A 12,363-nucleotide genomic window follows, 5' to 3' on the forward strand; every position below is an offset into this window, starting at 1 on the left:
CGTTGTGTCAAACTCGGATGGGGCCCGGGGAAGCTTCGACTATTCCGAATGTTTGACTCAACGGAAAACAGATTATCAAAATCATTAACAACCCTAAAAAGAATAATGTCTTTTTACAAAGAGGGCGCAATTTTCTTACAATTCTCTTCAATACAGATCTGTAATTGAGTTGGGTTTTATAACTTTTTTTTAGGAATATTCCAGCAATATCACGGCGGAGGACACTAGCATTGAAATTTTCCCCATGTAGTCTAGGGCCTTAAGCGTACCGAGCGAATACGTGAACATGGCTACCCACCGCCCTACGGATCTGCGATGTTGGTCTTTTGTCTCATTTTGTCGACTGAATTATTATATAAAAATAAAAACATTAAACGTTTCTAAACACAATATGGCTGAAATACAGTCGACGAGATTTTTAATTTGAATAAACTCGTTCACGCACTCGTTATATTGAGTATACCTCGCGGATTAAAGTGTTTTAATTTGTTCTGATCTACTGGGGCTGGTAAAAAGGTTGACTAACTAAGTCTGACTAACTTTCAACTATGGGCCATAACAAAGTGAACTAGTCAATGTAGTACATTGTTTGAGTGGTTAATTGCAAGTGTATTTGGTCTGTTGAGGCCGCTTGTATATTAGTGCCAGCCAGTTGAACGTGATAGGGGTCCAAATGTACACAGAAATGTAAAGAAACGAGTACCGAGCAGTCATCAATATTTTTTACTGTAGTACTCCCTAAGAAATCCCTAAGTCTTTTATTCCAGCATAGGTTGATGGGGAACTATTCCAAATCGGAATCCCTAATTATGTGTCTCCAAGGCACGGGTTGTGTATGGTAGACATTTGGCCCACAATTATGAACTGGGATAATTTTAGACAATAACAACACTCTGAAACATCCCCACCTGTGGTATCTCCCTCCCATACCCCAATGCAGTAAGCCTATTCGTGCCTAAATGCCATTCAAAGACTTAAATAAGTATTAAGTTTTGACGTGTTTGAAGGATTACTCTGTTAACTCAGTTTGAGTAAGCTGTGGATTGCGTAGATGTCTGCCTATTCTCAGTCGACAGAGGATTTTTTTTGGTGTAAATTAATAACGGCAAGTCATACATAAAATACTCAACTCGTTCCCGAGTAATACCAATTTTATGAAACTACCTGAATACCCGAGCTTTCGCTCGTCAGATACCAGAATTATTCCCTCGTTTCAATTTAGTATTACACAAGAACGAGTTTAGTATTCTGTATGCATTATGCGTAGACCATTTAATAATGGCAGTAACGCGCTGGTGTAGCGTTGTTTTAATGTTTATTTGCATATTACTATATGCAAGGGGTTAGTGTACAGGTCTCGGTAGGAAGTGACAACATGGAGTGATGGCGTGTGGTATATATACACGTTTACTTTATACAGACAGATATATATACAAGAAGCACTATGTGCCAGGTCAGCACATAGTGTAGTGATGGTGCTGGTGCCCCGGCGCACCTTACCTAACCCTAGTTAGGCTGTGGGAGACTTCCCAATGTTTTTTCATCTTTGGACCAAGGTATATATAGCCAAGGTTACCTGACATGGATAAAATCATAAACATAAACAACAGTAATTAATCAGTGACATAGTTCCACAGCTCGTTCAGGATGGCAGACAGTCAATGTACAATACAATTGGGATTAACAGTTGGGATTAGCATCTGATATATAACGACACCAAAGTGATTCAATGCATATTCATGTCATAGCTACAGGGTAATTAGCTTTTGGAATTAAACGTTCATTCAGACAATGGTTGTCCCAAAGTGGTCGCTATGACTAGCTGAATAAAAATTATAATATAATGAGTGATTAGATAATATGGAGGTTGGTAATAAATGCAAAAAATGACAAAGGTATGGTTTGGAAATGGGGGGAGGATAGGAACAGGCTGCATGATGGGAACAGGCTCGATGATGGGCACAGGGCCGATGATGGGCACAGGGTGGATGATGGGCACAGGGTGGATGATGGGAACAGGATGGATGATGGGAACAGGGTGTATGACGGGAACAGGCTGGATGATGAGACAGGCTTGATGATGGGAACATGGTGGATGACGGGAACAGGTTGGATGATGGGTTAGGGCTGGATGATGGGTACAGGCTCCATGATGGGCACAGGGCCGATGATGGGCACAGGGTGGATGATGGGAACAGGTTGGATGATGGGTACAGGCTGGATGATGGGTACAGGCTGGATGATGGGCACAGGGCCGATGATGGGAACAGGGTGGGTGATGGGCACAGGGTGGATGATTGGAACAGGGTGGATGATGGGAACAGGATGGATAATGGGAACAGGGTTGATGATGGGAACAGGATGGATGATGGGAACAGGATGGATGATGGGAACAGGATTGATGATGGGCACAGGGTGGATGATGGGCACAGGGTGGATGATGGGAACAGGATGGATGATGGGCACAGGGCCGATGATGGGCACAGAGTGGATGATGGGAACAGGGCCGATGATGGGCACAGGGTGGATGATGGGAACAGGATGGATGATGGGAACAGGATGGATGATGGGCACAGGGTGGATGATGGGAACAGGGTGGATGATGGGAACAGGATGGATGATGGGCACAGGGTGGATGATGGGAACAGGATGGATGATGGGCACAGGGCCGATGATGGGCACAGGGTGGATGATGGGAACAGAGTGGATGATGGGAACAGGGTGGATGATGGGCACAGGGTGGATGATGGGAACAGGGTGGATGATGGGAACAGGATGGATGATGGGCACAGGGTGGATGATGGGCACAGGGTGGATGATGGGAACAGGATGGATGATGGGCACAGGGCCGATGATGGGCACAGGGTGGATGATGGGAACAGAGTGGATGATGGGAACAGGGTGGATGATGGGAACAGAGTGGATGATGGGAACAGGGTGGATGATGGGCACAGGGTGGATGATGGGAACAGGGTGGATGATGGGGTGGATGATGGGAACAGGATGGATGATGGGCACAGGGCCGATGATGGGCACAGGGTGGATGATGGGAACAGAGTGGATGATGGGAACAGGGTGGATGATGGGCACAGGGTGGATGATGGGAACAGGGCCGATGATGGGCACAGGGTGGATGATGGGAACAGAGTGGATGATGGGAACAGGGTGGATGATGGGAACAGGGTGGATGATGGGAACAGGGTGGATGATGGGAACAGGGTGGATGATGGGAACAGGGTGGATGACGGGAACAGGATGGATGATGGGAACAGGGTGGATGATGGGAACAGGATGGATGATTGGAACAGGGTGGATGATGGGAACAGGGTGGATGATGGGCACAGGGTGGATGATGGGAACAGGATGGATGATGGGAACAGGATGGATGATGGGCACAGGGTGGATGATGGGAACAGGGTGGATGATGGGCACAGGGTGGATGATGGGCACAGGGTGGATGATGGGAACAGAGTGGATGATGGGAACAGGGTGGATGATGGGAACAGGGTGGATGATGGGAACAGGGTGGATGATGGGAACAGGGTGGATGATGGGAACAGGGTGGATGACGGGAACAGGATGGATGATGGGAACAGGGTGGATGATGGGAACAGGATGGATGATTGGAACAGGGTGGATGATGGGAACAGGGTGGATGATGGGCACAGGGTGGATGATGGGAACAGGATGGATGATGGGAACAGGATGGATGATGGGCACAGGGTGGATGATGGGAACAGGATGGATGATGGGCACAGGGCCGATGATGGGCACAGGGTGGATGATGGGAACAGAGTGGATGATGGGAACAGGGTGGATGATGGGCACAGGGTGGATGATGGGAACAGGGTGGATGATGGGAACAGGATGGATGATGGGCACAGGGTGGATGATGGGCACAGGGTGGATGATGGGAACAGGATGGATGATGGGCACAGGGCCGATGATGGGCACAGGGTGGATGATGGGAACAGAGTGGATGATGGGAACAGGGTGGATGATGGGAACAGAGTGGATGATGGGAACAGGGTGGATGATGGGCACAGGGTGGATGATGGGAACAGGGTGGATGATGGGGTGGATGATGGGAACAGGATGGATGATGGGCACAGGGCCGATGATGGGCACAGGGTGGATGATGGGAACAGAGTGGATGATGGGAACAGGGTGGATGATGGGCACAGGGTGGATGATGGGAACAGAGTGGATGATGGGAACAGGGCCGATGATGGGCACAGGGTGGATGATGGGAACAGAGTGGATGATGGGAACAGGGTGGATGATGGGAACAGGGTGGATGATGGGAACAGGGTGGATGATGGGAACAGGGTGGATGACGGGAACAGGATGGATGATGGGAACAGGGTGGATGATGGGAACAGGATGGATGATTGGAACAGGGTGGATGATGGGAACAGGGTGGATGATGGGAACAGGGTGGATGATGGGAACAGGATGGATGATGGGCACGGGGTGAAGGATGCAGAGGGGGCCCAATGCGGCAGCACGATATCAGCATGTGACCCTGCCGCGGGTCGAACCTTCCTTTTCCGCCGTGATATTGCAGAAAGGCCCAAAATATTGTGATCACTCCTCCCGCGGAAACATATGAAGATATGAGCTCCTACCTTCCAAGCAGGTAACTAAGAATCTTGAGCTTAAGCCTATTTAATGCGTGAATCCCGGTCAGGACCATGCCAAACAGCGTCGCGCCGCAGCAATTATAGCTGCGGCGCGACTCTCTTAACCACACTAAAATATTACATTGAGAGGAAAGCAAATAAACTGGTGCAAAAAACATTCGATGTTATTGTCCCTGTGAGTGAGTTGTCGCCACTTGCCAAAATACTGCTTTGCAAATGTTAGTGGGGGAGGCAACCCGCTCGCAAACCTACGCAAAAGGGCCCTACACAAGGCACTGCGAAACACCTCTTGCCCCTGCCAGTGTAGGTGCACCTGGTCCTTCAGGAAATGAAGTGTTGATATTGGATGGTGTGTCTCACAACTCTACCGCCTACCGCCAATCACATTAGAGACACACCTGTTCAGTTTCTTCCTCTGGGGGTCAATGTTGGCTGGGTTGACCGCGCCCCTCCATTCCCACCTGCGCAGCTTGATGCCCCGACTATGTGTGCCTGAGGACCAAGCTGCTGTATCTGCTAAGCATTGAACCCCTGCATGGAAGCTGTTGTGGCCCCTAGGAGTAGAATGAGTGGAATAAAGACTGGCATTAATGGAAGCTGTGGTTTCCGTCAAAGATTTCCCGCGTACCGCATGAAATTTAAATTTGGTTTATGCTGTACAATCAAAGTGAAAAAATATGGGCCCAAAGATGCGTGGTCTGTTGCCAAGGTAATGACGCATTGCAGGGACGGGTCACAGTGGCGTATGTGGCACCGCCTGTATCGAGACACGTGTCCCTTGGCCGAGTTAAACTGTTTTAGAATAAGGGAAGTACACCTGTAGTGAGGAGAAATCAGATGCAATAGATATGTCAGAATTTTGACCAGAGCTAGCAGATGTGTCCTTGACTGAAGTGACCACCTGCTCACCAACCCTTAAAACCCCAAAGAATGCCATGAGGTGAGCCGCTGTAAATAGGGATACCCTTATCGACCGGTACAAACTTGTGTTACATGTGGGTTGAACGGCAGGGGTTCCCGCTAATACCACAAATAACTATTACAAGAATCACACAACCATCTCTGAAGTGTAAAGCTAGATTTAATAATTAAAACAAAGATAAGTATGTAACAATTCTCAGTTACTGGGCAAGGCACTCATATACAAATCTATTTAGGCAAAGCAATATGGCAAATGTGCAGTATATATAATAGTCACCTCAGATTTCTTGACATCACATTCCCAACGTATTCAATCTCACATAGTTCCAAACTTATATATCACAGTTCAAAGGATAACTGGGTAACAACCGTTTCATCCTTCGAAGCGTCGACGTGACCTTCTAACTTTGTCTGCGGACATAACGCTGGGCTGAACTGCCTTTGTTTAGTTATACCATATTTCTCCCTTTTAAATTCTTTTTCCTTCCCCCTTTCTATATGATAACTTGCCCTCATATAGTAAACAAATTCCCAAGTAAGCTATCTACTTAGGCACACAACAAATGGTTGATCGGCCCACACCAATCAATTGCCAAGCCAACCCAAACTTCTTCTCTCCGTCAGATAGCTTGTTTAACTCAATCAAGAATGACGCCGTCCACCCAAACTGGACCCCTTATGAACCACACAAATATACAACGTCACTCATAACACTTGAAGAGCTTAGAGCCATAAGGGCCATTGTCATGTGGAGTCTGCTTTGAGAAAAGTGAAGAAAACACATAATATCATGCATGTTAATTAACTTTTTTTCTACCGATAAATTCCTAGACATTAAAACATTCTGACAGCAGAGATATAAATGTTGTTATAAAAAACATTCAAAAAAGGATATAAACTTACGTTTTTAATTTGTGTCAGGTGGAAAGGGACAATGTCTGTATTTTGGCCCTTTTTGACCCTCAGTCATTTGTATGGGATTTAACATGTGAGATTGATAAACTACCACTGAAAGTACAAACACATACTATTGAAATACTTTTAAATGATTTAAACTAATGTTGCCAACTTTGTTGTAATAGTTGAAATATAATAATAAGGTGTCCAAACTTTCAAAATCTCTCTCAGACAACCAGTCTCAACCACACATGGAAATGAGAGCTAAAATGGCCAAAATCTAGCAAAGTGACTTTGGCCACTGTTTGAGAGATCATCACGTTATAGGAATGGAGTGTAAAAACTCAATATGTTTCCCATTATCTGGATGATGTTATCACGGCTGCTATTCTTGCCAACATATTGTAACATTGCTCAACATATTTCATTACCTGGGAGTCCCTGTCGCACACGACAAAACAGTTAAACAAACAAGCTGTATCACATCTATCACAAATTTTAATTCCCCACATCAAAAAGGTCTCTCTACATACTTTGGAGGCAGTGGTAGGGAAGCATAATTTCATTTAAAGCAATCCGAATGGGAAGCCCGTTCCTACGAGGTGAGGTGAGGTGAAATTGAGTTTAACGTCGCGTCCAAGATTATTGCACTTATATAGCGACGTGCATGCACGTGTATGTGTGTGTGTGGCTGCTTGTACTAGTCCGGACTGATGCCGATTTATAGTGCTAGCTCACTGAGATACCATGCCGCAGTTTAACATGAATACCCCACTCAGACACAGTATACTGACTCCGAGCCGACCAGTCCTTGTTTTAGCCCCTTAATGCCGAGCGCCAGACAGGGTAACAACGAGTACAATCTTTTAACGTCTTTTTGTATGACGCGGCCCGGGATCGAACCCTGGACCTTCCGCTCTCCGGGCGGACGCTCTACCACAAGACCACGGAGGCGGTCCCCGTTCCTACGACGCATCATTGATGCACAAAAAGGCCTCAAAGCCCTATCATAGGATACGCCTAACACAAGGTATGCGCAATGACCTAAACATAAAGTTATTATTCCTGACTCAAGACAACAGCTAATCCATGTTTCTAGAGCCGAAATGGCTCAAAACGCCTCACAACTCAAGCAGCACCGCAAGCGGACAAGGTGATGACTCGCATTCCTTAAATTCTTTTTCCTTCCCCCTTTCTATATGATAACTTGCCCTCATATAGTAAACAAATTCCCAAGTAAGCTATCTACTTAGGCACACAACAAATGGTTGATCGGCCCACACCAATCAATTGCCAAGCCAACCCAAACTTCTTCTCTCCGTCAGATAGCTTGTTTAACTCAATCAAGAATGACGCCGTCCACCCAAACTGGACCCCTTATGAACCACACAAATATACAACGTCACTCATAACACTTGAAGAGCTTAGAGCCATAAGGGCCATTGTCATGTGGAGTCTGCTTTGAGAAAAGTGAAGAAAACACATAATATCATGCATGTTAATTAACTTTTTTTCTACCGATAAATTCCTAGACATTAAAACATTCTGACAGCAGAGATATAAATGTTGTTATAAAAAACATTCAAAAAAGGATATAAACTTACGTTTTTAATTTGTGTCAGGTGGAAAGGGACAATGTCTGTATTTTGGCCCTTTTTGACCCTCAGTCATTTGTATGGGATTTAACATGTGAGATTGATAAACTACCACTGAAAGTACAAACACATACTATTGAAATACTTTTAAATGATTTAAACTAATGTTGCCAACTTTGTTGTAATAGTTGAAATATAATAATAAGGTGTCCAAACTTTCAAAATCTCTCTCAGACAACCAGTCTCAACCACACATGGAAATGAGAGCTAAAATGGCCAAAATCTAGCAAAGTGACTTTGGCCCTTTTGGAACTTGACTTTGGCCCTTTTATAGAATTTTAAGTAGCTATATTTAAAAAAACCGCATCAATAAAAACATACAATATGTTTTCTACAGGTAGACAATAACTCATCGATGTTATTTATGCAATAATAAGCAAAAAGTGCCAAAGTGATTTTTGCTCCTTTTAGCTCTAAGCTCTTCACTTGGGGCAATGCCTGAATTATCTCCTCTACCAGGTTAATCGTAATCGGATCCCGCCGTCTGTTGTGCCTTGGCAATCCAGTCGGGGCTTTGCGATGAAAATGTTGAGTATAATCATGTTATTCAGTTTTTGAATTGTTGCAATGCCCTAAATGTAAGACTCCGCCGTTCCCGACCACCTACCAACAATTGAAAGATGGGCCACAGGAGTAAATAATCTCAGGGACTGGGCCAAGTAGCGGTGAGGCTGTACAATGCTCGAAAAGGTGCTAGCGCTTTGATCCCAGCATCGTAAGTACTCCAACAGATTTGGGCCATGGAGGATCCAACGAGCCTGTTGACTTAGTCTGTAAGATATTCCAAATGTCTGGAGGAATGCGAGTCATCACCTTGTCCGCTTGCGGTGCTGCTTGAGTTGTGAGGCGTTTTGAGCCATTTCGGCTCTAGAAACATGGATTAGCTGTTGTCTTGAGTCAGGAATAATAACTTTATGTTTAGGTCATTGCGCATACCTTGTGTTAGGCGTATCCTATGATAGGGCTTTGAGGCCTTTTTGTGCATCAATGATGCGTCGTAGGAACGGGGACCGCCTCCGTGGTCTTGTGGTAGAGCGTCCGCCCGGAGAGCGGAAGGTCCAGGGTTCGATCCCGGGCCGCGTCATACAAAAAGACGTTAAAAGATTGTACTCGTTGTTACCCTGTCTGGCGCTCGGCATTAAGGGGCTAAAACAAGGACTGGTCGGCTCGGAGTCAGTATACTGTGTCTGAGTGGGGTATTCATGTTAAACTGCGGCATGGTATCTCAGTGAGCTAGCACTATAAATCGGCATCAGTCCGGACTAGTACAAGCAGCCACACACACACATACACGTGCATGCACGTCGCTATATAAGTGCAATAATCTTGGACGCGACGTTAAACTCAATTTCACCTCACCTCACCTCGTAGGAACGGGCTTCCCATTCGGATTGCTTTAAATGAAATTATGCTTCCCTACCACTGCCTCCAAAGTATGTAGAGAGACCTTTTTGATGTGGGGAATTAAAATTTGTGATAGATGTGATACAGCTTGTTTGTTTAACTGTTTTGTCGTGTGCGACAGGGACTCCCAGGTAATGAAATATGTTGAGCAATGTTACAATATGTTGGCAAGAATAGCAGCCGTGATAACATCATCCAGATAATGGGAAACATATTGAGTTTTTACACTCCATTCCTATAACGTGATGATCTCTCAAACAGTGAACAAGAGATGGCACAGCCGAATGGCAGACACTTGTCTTCATAAAATTGATCATGAAAATGGATACCGAGACAAATCCATTTCGTTAAATATGGTTAAATGTTATTCTGGTAAAGTGTAAGCACTCTCAATGCCATAGCGTATTCAAAACTACTCTCTTTAACGAGAGCTTGAAATCAGTTCAAACATTACACGACTCTGAACCATTGGCAAATAATGAAGTAATTAGTAGTGAGTAATTAACACATTTCAATATTGTCAAAACAAACATGTCTGAATCGTATTTATTTCGCTGGTATGTGTAATGGTCTTATAAGTGGCAGCTCATTAAATTAATATGCGAAGACAACACCCATTTACCATAAATCGTTTTCCGTGCAATGATGGCTGACAGCAGTCTCCTTTCTCTCTTACACACATATTTGTTGCTGTTCGCTGATATTTCTTGTCCTGTTAATGAAGGTTGTTTACCGTCATTAATGACTTATGTTCCCAAGGAAAAGCGTTTGAAACAGAATTTTGAAAGGTTTGGTTGGGCAGATTTCTGCAGTCTTTATGTAGCGACTTCTATTTAGGTTTTCATTCTAATTTACCTCTTCCTTGCTGTGGCTTTATCATGCATGTGTACATCGGCCCTCGAAGGGATCTGAGAAAAGGTTAGACTTGTCTGAGTGTTTGACTCAACAGAAAACGGTGAAAACCCTTCTTAATGCCCACATAAATGTATATGCACTGTTGCTCTAGATTGTTTGTTTGTTTGTTTGTCTGTTGTGTACCGGTTCGCCCCGATTATGTTTCTAGATTTATCAGCACCATACCCATGTTCGTGGGTTTCCCCAATGTGGTAATCATCTGAGGCCTGCATTACTTCGGGCTTTATTCCCACATTAAGCTGACACGTCGTGATACAACTGGAATACTGCTAAGGGGAGGTAATCCTCATGCAGCAGTATGTGAGATAATGACGGTGGCCTGTAAATAATCAAATCCAGAACAGACAATTACGTGATTGATATACTAAACAACCGTCAACGACGTCGGGTTACGATGACACGCAATCAACCTTCTCAACATGCACGATCACCAGGTTCCCACAGATGCCGGGGAATCCCCTCGTTGTAGATCAACACAGGTTGCTGGGGACCTACTCTAACCTGGAGTCCCCACGTTGTACATCAGCACAGGTTGCTGGGGACCTACTCTAACCTGGAGTCCCCACGTTGTACATCAGCACAGGTTGCTGGAGATCTACTCTAACCTGGAGTCCCCACGTTGTACATCAGCACAGGTTGCTGGAGATCTACTCTAACCTGGAGTCCCCACGTTGTACATCAGCACAGGTTGCTTGGGACCTACTGTAACCCGGAATCCCCAGAGTTGTACATCAGCACAGGTTGCTGGAGATCTACTCTAACCTTGAGTCCCCACGTTGTACATCAGCACAGGTTGCTGGAGATCTACTCTAACCTGGAGTCCCCACGTTGTACATCAGCACAGGTTGCTGGAGATCTACTCTAACCTGGAGTCCCCACGTTGTACATCAGCACAGGTTGCTGGGGACCTACTCTAACCCGGAGTCCCCACGTTGTACATCAGCACAGGTTGCTGGAGATCTACTCTAACCTTGAGTCCCAACGTTGTACATCAGCACAGGTTGCTGGGGACCTACTCTAACCTGGAGTCCCCACGTTGTACATCAGCACAGGTTGCTGGAGATCTACTCTAACCTGGAGTCCCCACGTTGTACATCAGCACAGGTTGCTGGGGACCTACTCTAACCCGGAATCCCCACAAGGCTGTCGCTGTGGAAGGAAGCATATTCGTACATTTCTTCTGAATATAGATCTGTGATGCTGTTATTATTTTTGCAAACATGTCTGGTCACAAGAGGGCTGACATACTTGCAATCTTTTATTCTTATCCACTCGCTCCTAATGTTGAATATAACAAGTCAAAGGTGCATGCTTTAAATTATGTTTGTTTTTTAACGCCTGACTCAGCAACATCCCGGATGCGATTTGGCGACAGGAAAATGATTGAATCTTGGACAAACAAGCAACAGCGATTGGTGTTATGAGAATGGTTTCCATGGCCACAGGGTGTGATATCTTGCACGTCTCATTCCTTGTGTCTGAAATACGTTGGTTTTTCATTGATTTGGTGACATGCCCTATCATTTACACACAACAAACCAGATAAACATGACGCAGCTAACTTATTCCAAGGGGCACTTAGAACATCCAAACTAGTCAACAGCTAAATGGATTCTTCTACACCACAACAGAGAAGATCAATATATGCAGACTATTAAATATGACTTTACGCGTTTATCTGTGATGTGATGTTGTTGTTTTCTGAAAGGTTCTATTCACAATATGGTTGAAGTTCTGTCGACGGACTTTAAATGTTAACTCACTTGTTAATATGGATGAAGACACCCGATCCTTACTCTGAACGTATGACATTATACTGTCTGCGCCCACTTGTCATCGGGTTATTACGTTATACAATATAGTGGGATTGATAGGATGAGATAAGCAAATATCGAAAACACATGAAAACGTCCTTGATCACTGACATG

Source organism: Haliotis rufescens, unplaced genomic scaffold (assembly GCF_023055435.1).
Source record: "Haliotis rufescens isolate VD_foot unplaced genomic scaffold, xgHalRufe1.0.p SCAF_36, whole genome shotgun sequence".
Taxonomy (NCBI): domain Eukaryota; kingdom Metazoa; phylum Mollusca; class Gastropoda; order Lepetellida; family Haliotidae; genus Haliotis; species Haliotis rufescens.